Source organism: Mus caroli, chromosome 11, assembly GCF_900094665.2.
Source record: "Mus caroli chromosome 11, CAROLI_EIJ_v1.1, whole genome shotgun sequence".
Lineage (NCBI taxonomy): Eukaryota > Metazoa > Chordata > Mammalia > Rodentia > Muridae > Mus > Mus caroli.
In genome coordinates, this window is record NC_034580.1 from 73040782 (window position 1) to 73053095 (window position 12314).

Here is a 12314-nt window from a genome sequence, read left to right on the forward strand (position 1 = left end):
CCTCGAACTCAGAAATCCGCCTGCCTCTGCCTCCTGAGTGCTGGGATTAAAGGCATGCGCCACCACGCCCGGCGAGTCTGTGTGTTTTTGGGAATGAGGTTGAAGGCCTGACTGGGTCTTATTATAGTTGAGGGGGTGGGGCAAAAGAGGAGTAGTGGGTAACTTCTAAATTGCTACATGGAATTAGGTGAATAAGCGGCGTTATTCATCGACAAGGGTAAGAATAACAACACATTTGTAAAGGATTTAGTCTTAGCCATGCCAGATTTAAGATGCTTGAAATAGATAGTTGAATGGAAAAACCTGGCATTTCTAGGGAGAAGGAGGAGCTGGAATTTCAGATTTGGAAGTTCTCAGCATGTGGACAAATTGGAAGTTACAGAATTAAATCAGGAGGGCAGCTAAGGGTGGCGTGAGGCTACGGCAGAGAAGCTTCAGAAAGGAGCAGCTGTGGAGGGAGGCAGAAATCCAAAAGTTAAAACACAAGTCAGGTGAAGAAGCGCTTCAGAGCTGTGTGGCAGTACACATCTAGGATCCCAGCTCTTAGTGGCTAAGGCAGGGAAGTCATGAATTCAGGGCAACCTGAAATGGGGACTGGGGGCGGGGGAGCAGAAGTGTCTTTCAGGAAGGCGTCGTCAGCTGTGTTGGATGCTTTTGAGGGTCAGGTAAGAATGGGAGTTCTTGAAGGTTGATAACCTGGAGATTACTGTGTCTTTGTTTAAAGCTGTTGGCTAAGGAATGAAAATTGAAGTCCGAGTGCAGAGGAATTGGGAAGATGAAACATGCATTTAATTCTCCCCCCCCCCTTTTTTTTTTCATAGAATACAATGACTTTTTTTGTTTAGAAGTCAGTTTCTTTTCTTGTTTGATTTATCATTATCAGTGCTGTCAGGGAGGTAGATCTGCTGTCCCCTCCCTTCCTCTTTACCTGTGTTCATTGTTTGCCTGCATGTATGTGTGTTCTTCTGTGTGGGCACCCATATATATATGGGTGCATTGTTGTTAGTGTGTATTTAGTCCTGAAGTTAATGTTGGATGTGTTCTTTGTTTTCCACCCTCTCCCCTGCCCAGCAGGGTCTCACAGTGTAGCTCTGGCTGGCTGGAACTACTATCTAGACCAGGCTGGCCTCAGATTTACAGAGATCTGTCTGCCTTTTCCTCCTGAGAGCTAGGATTAAAGACATAAGTCATTTTCCACTTTAATTGAAGGAAAAGTCGCTTGCTGAACTTTGAGATGCCTGGTGGTGAGTGCTGGCATTCTCGGTGTCCATCATACTTGCCCAGTTTTCGGGGCTTTTGAGGATCTGGATTCTGGCCTTCCCACTCGCCCCACAATTGCTTTATCTACTGAGCCACCTGCCAGTTCCTCATCCCAACCCCATTTTTTCTTCTTTTTAGATAGGGTCTTGCATACCCCAGGTTGGCTTTAACCTGTGTGGTTGAGGGAGGCCCTTAACTACTGGTTCTCCTGCCTACTCCCTATATTTTCTCAGCGCCAGGATTACAGGCTAGAGCTAGCAAGCCAGTTTTCTTTTAAATAACTCTGGCTATGTACATCAGTAGCCAGAACTGGCAATCCTCCTGCCTTCACCTCCTTAATGCTAGGATTACAGTTATGTGACACCTAATATAGATTTCCTCCCACTTTGAGACAGGGTCTTACTCTGTAGCTCAGGCAGGCTCAATTTGCAACAATCCTGCCTCAGCTTCTAGAGTGTGCTGGGATTACTAGAATGAACAACTTTTTTTTTTTTTTAATTTCCTGTCATTGTTACTAAATTCTTACCTATTTGTATCCAAAAGATTATATTTTTACTGAAGTATTATAATTTCCTAATATTTCATGCTAGTGTTTTAAGTGATGTTCTGCTTTCAAAAACCCTGTATTGTATCATTGGGGCTGATACAATACAAGCAGTGGGTAAGGGAATCTGACTTTAAGGGTTTAGGTTCCTGGCTTTGGGAAAAAGTAGGCAGGTTTGACCTTGGCCTTAGGGCGGCCTTAGTTTTCCCAGCTGTCAAATAAGGATAATAAGACCAGTTTAGCTCACAGTGGGTAGTTGTGAGGTATGACTGACTATTAATGAAAATAATTGTAAAACATTTTTGCAAGTTCAAGTGTGATATAAATGTTAAATAATAGTTCTTTATTGGGATGTTGTGAAAATTAGCAACATGCTGTCTGTTAGAGGCTTAAGTTCCTTTTGAGAAAGGTGATATGTTTTTTTTTAAATACTATTTGGGGAAAAAAGTCTCAGAATTTGTGACATGATATTGCTACCCTAATTTCTAGAATGTATCAGTTATGACACCGTAATGAAGCAATGTCTTATTAAAGACACATTTCCCTAGAGATTTATTATAATATCACTTTACCGGTTCCTATTATAGGGATTTTTTTTTTAATTTAGGAAAAAACTTTAAACTTCATTATTATTGTGTGTGTGTGGAAGTCAGAGGACAGCTTTGTGGGGTCAGTTCTGTCCATTTTTACATGGGTTCTGAGGCTTGTGGGGCAAGCATCTTTAACCACTGAGTCATTTGTCCAGCCTCTTTTATATGATTTTCATCCTCTTGGGTTTTGGGTGATGTAGAAGGATAAGTGGCACTCTGTAGTGTGAATAGAATAGTGTGGAGTGTGTACTAATCTGTTTGGGGGTTTTACTATCTATATTTAAAGCTTCATAACGAATCAATAGAAACATTAAAAACACTTTCTTTCTTTCTTTCTTTTTTGTTTTGTTTTGTTTTTTTGAGATAGGGTTTCTCTGTGTAGCCCTGACTGTCCTGGAACTCACTTTGTAGACCAGGCTGGCCTCGAACTCAGAAATCCGCCTGCCTCTGCCTCCCAAGTGCTGGGTCTAAAGGCGTGCGCCACCACCACCCGGCTAAAAACATTTTCATTATAGTGAATGCTATATAGACACTTGAGTGCAAATAGGCAGTGGTTCTCAACCTGGGGTCGAGACCCCTTTGGCAGATCTCTGTCTCCAAAAATGTTTACATTAGAACTCAGAACCGTTGCAAAATTATAGTTGAGAAGTTGCCACAAAATAATCTTATGGTTGGGGGGGTCAGCACAACATGAGGAAGAACTGTACTAAAGGGTTGCAGCATTAGGAACCTTGAGAGGCACTGAGTTAGGTGATGGTTTCAATTAGGATTTGAAGAAGGCAAGATTAGTGCCGTATTCCACACCCGGTTCTAAATGTAGAGTCAGTGCCGTCATTATCTATCATGGACTTGGGGCATGCTTGAAATTTGAATCTCTTGGACTTTTTTTTTTTCAGTCTCTAAAGTGACATTGACTATAGGGGAAAATTAGGATGTAGTCTAGACCTGATACAAGGGAAAAGTGAACTCTAGGTGGTGAGATTGCTGACAGGCTCAGAACTTCTTCCTGCTTATAGTTGTGTTGGGATTCTGTGTGTTGTCTACAGCCTAAGGACCTGTCTATTGGAATTGAATCTGAATCCTCAGAATTTAGATTTCCCCTTCACTCCACTATGTCTCCTCCTTGTCCTCCGCCTCTCCATTTTGAATACAGGAGCTCATGTAGCTGAAGTTGGTCCTGACCCTTTTCCCAAGTGTGAGGATTACTTCATGTGTTAACCCACCTGGTCTCCAATTACCTCTTATGTCAAGGACAAGTAAGAGCTTAGGTTCTTTTACTTCTCTGATGTTCCCATCTTGCTTTTCCTGTACACAAGCTCTATTTGAGAGGTGTGTGTGTGTGTTGTGTGCACATGCACTTGGTGACTAGACAAGGAGATCCTGGCCTAGCCCGGTGACACGAAACAAACCCTTGAGCTACTTGGGAAGCTAAGGCAGGAAGATTTCAACTTTAAGGCCTGACTTGGCTAAGGTGCATGGAAGGCTAGCCTGAGTGTCTAAAAATGAAGGTTAACAGAAGAGATGTGGCTTGGCGTAGACTGTGTGTCTAGCATGCACGAAGCCCTACAGCAATCTGTTACCTACACATGTTTGCTTTCCTTTTTAGATTTATCATTTTATTTTATGTATATGAGTGTTTTGCCTGCATGTATTTATGTGTGTCTGGTGCTTGCAGAGACCAGAAGAGGATGTTGGATCCTCAGACAGGGGAAATTCAGATTGTTGAACTACACTGTTGGTGCTGGGAACCACTTAGGTTTTTTGGAAAAACAACTTCTCTTAACCATTGAGCCCCCTCTCCAGGAGTTCCACCTACCCCCTTTTTAAAAGGGTCTCTGGTCTTGGCTGGCCTCAGTCTCCCTTTGGAGTTTAAGATGACTTTGAACTTTAGATTCTCCTGTCTCTAGCAAGTGCTGGGAATGTAAGCCAGTGGCCAGTACTCAGCCCTTGACCTCGCAGATCTCACACACCACTTAGTGGTTGTGTGCTCTTTGAATACTTTCTCCTTTGCTTTTATTCTTTTTCTTAGTGGCTTGTAAAAATTCCTTGTATATTGTTGGCATCAACCCTTCTTAATAAGCATTGCAAATACCCTTTGAGGCTATGAATAGGGAGTGAGAAGGCAGCCTCTTGCAGCAAATGCTAATTCAACATGGTGTTTGGTTCAGTTAGTCGCTTGCCCTTGGTTATTGGAGCAATGGTAAGCCTCTTTTGTTTCTCCTCTTTCAGAGACACATAGAACAGCTCCTTCTGTCTGAAATAAAGTTTGGCTCTGTGTTGGTTATAATTTGCTTTTTCTGGCTGGCACAGCCTTCTTTTTGTTTTCTGTCTTCTGACAGATTATAGGATTGTGGGGAAACAGCGTCCAGGGCTTTTTCAGGAACTGTGCCATTTTATCTACAGGAGAAGCCATTGGCTTTGGCACTAAAGAAAATTGGCTCTGTATTTAAAGATGCCAAATCATGCTTGATCCGCAAGCTTGCTGTCTCATTTTGTGTATGTGTGTGAAACTTTTTCAAGATGTTGGCTTTTTTTCTTTTTCTACCATGTGCTACCCCATCAGTATGAGGAATTAACTAACAACTTATCCCACCAGCAGCCCACTCCAACACACACAGCCCAAGCATCCTAAACCACAGAGGTAGGGGGCCTTCTGAGGATCAGGGAGGTGTGTACCACACAGTGTCCCTTTTGAATACCTCATCCATCTTCGAGCTTTTTATTTTTCCGGGTTTATCAGCTAACGCCTTTTCCATGGAGTCCTGAATTATTTAGTTGTAGGAATGATTTGCCAGCCAAGGTGTCCTTCTGGTTTATTTGCTGTTTTGTTCTGAGTTTGAGCTACGGTTTCACTTTGCTGCCGGTGCTAGCCTGAACTCACACTGTAGTCCACGCTTTCCTTGAACTCAGATGCCTCCTCAATAGAGTCAGAAGCTTGAGCCACCGTGCTTTGCTCCACGAGCGCTCCCGACATAGGTCAGTCTGTCCCAGGTCTCTCAGCCTAGGCTGGCCTCCAACTTCTGATCCTCTTGCCTCTACTACTATGCCTGCTTTTCGTGGGGACTGAACCTAATTCTTTTTTTTTTTTTTATAATGAATAAATTTATTGTCTTACAAAAATCATTGTCTAGAAATATGGGAATACAAGAAAAGATATTTGCAGTCAGGTGTCTGGTGGTCAACAGCCAGTACAATTCATACAGCATGCTAGGCAACCATTCCACCAACCAAGCTACATCCCCAGCATACCCCCTCTTTGTTTTATTAAGTGAACCTCATATATTGCTATACCACTACAACCCAAGAAACCATACCGTTTTGAGTATATTCCATCCCAGCCCCAGTGTCCCCTTAACACTGCCATTAGCCATTTAAGTTTGGGTATAGACACCCAGTTAATGCAGCATCAGTGTTACTGTTTTAACAACGTTGGGCCTGTACTGCTAAGGAGACCTGGTCCGTCTGCATCTTAGTTATACTGAAAACTGATAAGGAAGTGGTCATTTCAGGATTATTGGGTGTAGATGCCTTGGATGCGACACAGGTCGAAGCCAACTTTGTGACCTTTGTATGTTTCCTTTTATTTATTTTTGCGGAAGATTTGGTGTGTTCCCTTCCCACGTCCACCAACTTCCAGATACATACTTTCTCACTTCTCTCCTTCCTCCCATTTCTCCCAGAGAAAGCATGAATTTCCAACAGATAAAATCGTTGCGATTGATTAATACCTAAATCTTTCCATCGTTTTGACAGAATTCAGTTGATTAGTCTGAGAAAAGGAAGGTAAAGCGGAGAGGCCTGGAGAGCATCCTTTTTGTGGTTGGGTGTCTTCCGGTGGTTACTTGGTTTGGAAGTCTGAAGAAGCGTTTTGGCAGGAAACACCCGGGGGCTGGTCACTTTTAGTACCCAGAGTGGGTGGAGGAGCAGGAGAAGTGGCGGGCGGGGCATCACCTGGCCCGACCGCTGGATGCTTGGCTCCCAGCTTCGTTGTGGGCACCAGGAGAGACGGGGGCAGCGGTAACAAAGAGGAGCTGTGCCGGGGCCGGGGCCGCGGGTAGCTGGCCTATCCCCGGCGGCTGACCTCCCAGTGGGCCTCCCCAGTTGGCTGTATGGCAAGTCGCTCTGCTGGTTCCTTGGCTCAGGATTGGCTGTGTAGACAGGAGGGAGCTTGCAAAGAGCAGGGATGGAGTTGAGGGGGCGGGGCTGGCTTCCGGCGGTGGAGGGGAGAGAGCCGGAGCCGGCTGGGGGAGGGGGTGTAGGCGCACCGCGGAGTGCAGCGCTCTCGGTGAGCCTGGCACCCGGAGTAGCCGTCTCCCCCTCCCCCTGCCTGAGCCTCTAGAAGCCCTCTCTCTTCTGTCCTCCCTGGTCTGGGGCAAGCAGGGCTGCACTGTCCCAGGCCGGCGGGGCGGAGCCCGGAGCCCCACTGAGAGCTGCAGAGCCAACATCACCTCCTGCCCAGGGCGCAAGGTGTGTGTGTTTTTTCTAACGCCACCGGGACTTTAGCCGACTTAACCTTGTAAGAGAGGGGAAATGGAATGGGAAGTATGATCTCTGCGTCTCATCACCTTATCTTTATTTTCCAGTTGTACCTTTCATCCTTCTTCCTGTCTCTTCATCTCACCCCTGCAGCTGGTTAAGGAGATTCAGGACACTTCTCTTTTTACCGACGTGTAGATGTCGGCCGCGTAGTAAATTGCACAGATGGGAAAAAGAGGAGCCTTTTTCATGTGGCATCTGATGCAGTAAACCGGCAGGGGAAAGATAGAACCCCGGATTGGCTTTTTTAAACTATGCAGCATCTGTGTTCATTAAGGCTGCCCTTATTCTCCTCTTTGGGTCGGTCTTAATCAGCAGCAGTAATCTTAAAGAGGCGGAGGTTTTGGTGGGAAGGAGGGGCGGCCCTCCGGCCTTGGTAGTTAAAAGCAATCCTGATAATTGTTAGTGATTAACTCTGGTAAAGTCTCTTTCTTGAGAACACTGTCACAGGCTTTGTGTATTGGCTCAGCCCTAAAGGAGAAAGAGCTGGAGCCGGGGAAACTTACCTTCTTACTGAACTTGAAGGCCTTACCAGCCTCTCCATTGCTGTATGTCTTATATTCATGGGTTAGTTGTATTCATGGGCTCGTGAAGGGATTTGTTTCTGTCACCAAAGCTGCATCTTTTTACAAAAATGTAGTCTGATTTGTCTTTTTAAGAGTTCTCCTTAATCTTTTATTAATTTGGGTGGCTGTATAATTACAATTTAGACAATTTTTATTTTTGGAGTTCTTTGCCTTTGTAACTTAATGATTTTTTTTTTTTTAAAGAGGAACTCCCTCTATAGTTTAGGTTCAGCCTGGCATGGAATTCCTATCATCCGGCTTTAGCTTCCTGCAAACTACTGGCAATTAACAGGTGTGCACCACTGTGCTAGATCTGGATCCTTTCTGAAATACATGGGTCTCTCCAGCTCCAATTAGGGAATTCTTTACATATTTTAAGTAGAAGGAAAGTTACCAATCGAAGGTGAAATGCCCAGCAATTACAGTATTAGGGACAAAGGGTGTGCTTTTGGATGTCAGTGTCCATGTTATCTTTGCTTTTTGTTTTGTTATTATTTTTTGAAGACAGAGTCTCCCTGTGTAGTTGGCCTGGTAGCCAGGTTGTCCTGGAATTTACAGCAGTCCACCTAAGCTGCCTTTGCCAGCAGTGCTGGGATAACAGCCACCATCCCCGGCTTCGTCTCTTCATGTTGTGCATTTTCGATCAGACTGGCTTTATTTTTGTGTTGATTAGCAAAGAGGAGCTATGTCAGAAGAGATGAACACCAGTGTCTTGACAACATTTTATATAAATATTAACTAAAGTGATTCATTTATTGTCCTATTCCAGGTTTAATTCCCAGTGGCTGTTGTAACTGGAGTTCAGTTTTGAAGATGTAATTGATGTTCTGCAGCTGTGTCACAGTTTTAGCTGGATGAGTAATTTTTCTTGATGATTTATTTTATCTCTAACCAGTCAGGAACAATTGAGATGAGAGTCAAGTATGGAAAATAGGGGGCTTGGGACGGAGCTTAGATGGTAGGGTGCTTGCCTAGGAGACTCTGTCAAGACAAGGGAGGAAAGATTAGAGCTTCAAGGCCAACCTGGGCTTAGTCTCAAAACAATAAACAGAAGAAAGGTAGAAAGGGACAGGAAGTCACCTCAGTGATGGAAAAATAGATCAGGAAATGAACTTTGTCTCCACGTGTGTACACACACACACACACAAATACACAAATACATATTTTATACATTTCAAATAAGTATTAGTATTGAATTTTTTACAAAAAGAAAACCACAATAATCCTATGTTGGCTTAAAAAAATTTTTTTTTAATGCTTTTATCCCTAAGGGCTCCAAATTATGTTTAAATAGGGAAGGGAAGCTGATCCTCCCGACAGAGCTTGCCTAACTCGTTACAGAGAATAAATAGTGTTAACATCACTGATTCACGCTTTGGACAGCTAGTGTAGTGAATAAAATATAAAATGTTTATTTTTGTCTGTTTGAGACAGTGTCTCACTATATAGTTCTGGCTAGTCTGGAGTTCAATACATAGACCAAGCTGGGGTCAAACTCAGGAGATCCACCTGTTTTTGCCTTCCTTGCTCTGGGATGAGTGTGACTGTGACACCTTTGAAGTGTGCTTGGCTCTCTAGCAAGGTGGGGAAGCAGTAGGCAGAGAAGCACCAGGAGCCATGCTGCTTTAATCTGTTTGCCCCCCTGTTTGATACCCTAGATTTTTCTTTTCTCTTTTCCCAGGTGTGAACACTTAATATGGCTTTTTATGAAGTTACATTGTACTTTGCTCCCTGATTTTTGTCTTGTTTTTGAGATCCGGTCTAACTCTGTAGCGGAGTCCAGCCTTAAGATGTATGTGTATGCATGTGCAGGGTTACTGGGGTCTTAAAAATTTCATTTTATGTATGTAGGTGTTATACCTGTGGATCACCGGTGTGCCTGGTGTCCCTGAAGACCAGAAGAGGGCATGGGATCCCCTGTAACTTGCGTTATAGACAAAATGATTGTAAGCTTTTGTGTGGGTGCTTGGAATTTAGTCCAGGAAGAGCAGCCAGTGCTGTTTGTTAGCTACTGAGCCATCCCTCTATCCCCTTTACCTTACTTTCAAGTCAGGATTTCTTATTGGGTTGGACTGTGCTGACTCAGACAGAGCAAGCTTCCTTGCTGCCCCTGACCTCTCTGACCTAGCACTGTGGTTTTAGATATGATCTGCCTTGCCTGGCATTTATGTGGATGTTGGGGACCCAAATTCAGGTTGGTTTGGTTGTTTGGTTTTGGTTTTAGTTTAGTTTTTTTGAAACAGGGTCTTTATGTGGTTCTGGCTGCCCTACTATGTAGACCTAGCCTGGAACTCACGGAGGTCCTCCTGCCTCTGGCTCGCATGTGCTGGGATCAGAAATGTGCATCACCACAACTGGCCCCCAAATTCAGGTCTTTATGCTTGTATAGCAAGGAATTTACCCAGCGAGCCATTTCCTTACCTCTGGTCTTGGACTCCATATCCTCCTGCCTTAGACTACTAAGGGCTGGGATTACAGTTTTTTTCTTACTATTTATTACTTAATTTTTACATTTTAGATGGCTTTGTGCATGTGGGCAAATCACTGTCAACTGAGTTATACCGCCAGATCTAACAGGTCTGTTTTCTTGTCTGCTGTGCAGTCAGTAATTTGTATGGTGTGATAGTTGGGCTCCCCAAAGGATTTTTCCCGGGAGGCAAGAGGCTATGTATAGAGTTATTAATGGTGTATCTGAGTTCGTCTCCAGGCATCATTTAAAGGTCTTGGGAGCTCAGATATAGCTTCTGCAAGGAAACGGTTACGCAGAGCTGCGGGTTGTAGTTGGTTAGGTTGAAGAGACAGTTCACTGAAGTTAAAGCAAGGCATTGACTTTGCTTTAGCAGTGTGTTTACCCCTGTGATGTGCAGCTTAGATTGTAAGAAAAATGGCTTTATGTTCTCTTTAAGGGGAGACTCTGGTCTAATCACATCTGAAGTGTGAAACGTTCCCTTGAGAAAGTGAAGGAAGCATTGGATTCTTCGCTTTGCTTAGTTCTTGGAATAATATGCTTGGGTGCGGTACGCTTTGGAGGTGGGGAGTACTCAAGGCGAGAAGGTATTAGAAGTTTTGGGATACTGATTTAAGTGAGAGGCTTAGGTAGAGGCAGTGTGTTCATGTGAAGATGTGTCTGATGACAGTTTTTAGCTTTATCAATCATATGTCACAGCCAGTATCTTTTTTTTGCTTGCTTTTTTTCCCTCCCCACAGGTTTCCTGGAACTGGCCCCGTAGACCAGGCTGGCCTCAAACCCAGAAGTCTGTTTGCCTCTGCCTCCTAAGCTCACAACCAGTATCTTGTGTGTTTTCTCTTTTATTATTTTTAATTAATTTATTTAAGATTCGTACACACATGCACAGGGCTCACCAGGAGCATATGGGGGTCAGAGGACGACTTGTGGGACTTGGTTCCTGGAGACTGAACTCAGGCACTCAGAGCTGGCCACAGTCCTTCCCTTCTGAGCCATGGCGGCCCACTCGCCTTCTCTTCCTCACTCAGGCTTGACTGTGGAGTCCAGCTCCGGCTTTTGAGGAAGTTCTGTGCTGAGTTCAGTCATGAGGGCCTTCGACTCGGTGGGTGGGGTTTGTCATCTGTTCACCACTCAGATAAAGATTTAGGACATGGGTTGCTGAATGAATAAAAGAAATACAAAGGGGAAGGAAGGAAACATGATAAATAGGTTTCATTTAGTCAAGGCAATTTTGGTTTTGGATGGGGTGGCAGATGAGGTTGCTCTGTGGTATGTGGGAGGAACATGTTTATTTTAGATACGTAGGAGAGCACAGCCAGAGGCAGGGACCTCTGGGAGAGTCTAGAGTGGACGTGACCCTGATCTGGGTCATGTGAGACAGAGGATAGAGGGAGGAAGAGAGGAAAAGGGGACCGGGTGCAACAGCAGGAGGCCAAAGTATGAACAGGGGCGGGTAGTCAAATGGCTGGATTATGTACAGCAGAGCAGCCCATTTTTCCTAGACGGGAGAGCTCAGGGTGGAGGACTGGATGCGAGGTAGGTAGCAGACCCCATGACAGGGAGGGGCTGAGGGACTCAGGGAGAACCTGGTGGCCAGGTCCACTTTGATATGTTCAGTAGGCACCCAGCTCTTTGTCCCAGGTTCGAAACCTAAAAGTTGCTGGTGAGTTACTGAATACTTCCTGAAGAATGGTCCAGGCAGATTGTATCTCAGTCAGTTTAATCCTCAGAAGTTTGCAGGTCTGTCCCTGATGAGAGCCAGAGCTGCCTTTCTAATGATGTTGCCTTTTAAGAATTCTTTTGACTCACAAAAAAAAATTGTGTGTGTGTGTGTGTGTGTGTGTGTGTGTGTGTGTGTGTGGTAAGGGTGCTGGAGAGATGGCTCAGAAATTAAGAGCAATGACTGCTGTCCTAGAGGATCTGGGTTCAACTGCAACCACATGGCAGCTCACAACTGTCTGTAACTCTAGTTCCAAGGGATCCGAACAGACATGCATGCAGGCATATTACTGATGCACCTAAAGTAAAATTAAATAAATTATTGGGGAAAAAAGCTTGTTGAGTACATATGTTGGTCAGTGCCTCAGAGCAGTCATATGTCTGCCTGGAATCATAGCAGTCAGAGGCTGAGGTAGGATTTGGTCAGTGCCTCAGAGCAGTCATATGTCTGCCTGGAATCATAGCAGTCAGAGGCTGAGGTAGGATTTTAAATTTGGCTGTGCTACATAGGGAGACTATAAAGAAATTGGTAGCCGGGCGTGGTGGCGCACACCTTTAATCCCAGCACTCGGGAGGCAGAGGCAGGTGGATTTCTGAGTTCGAGGCCAGCCTGGTCTACAGAGTGAGTTCCA

The 12314-nt window shown here is 44.6% G+C and overlaps 1 protein-coding gene across 3 annotated transcripts in view; it reads left to right on the forward strand.

Moving 5' to 3' along the window:
* The window catches only part of Fam222b (family with sequence similarity 222 member B), a 63501-nt gene that overhangs the window by 14193 nt on the left and 36994 nt on the right, over positions 1 to 12314 (forward strand). Inside the window, exon 1 of one of the 3 annotated variants that reach the window (XM_021177365.1) lies at positions 6630 to 6861. The exons of the other annotated variants lie outside the window; for them this stretch is intronic. The gene's annotated coding sequence lies outside the window, so the exon portion shown is untranslated. Of the gene's footprint in view, positions 1 to 6629; positions 6862 to 12314 lie in introns of those variants that run through there. 3 annotated transcript variants of the gene reach the window in all.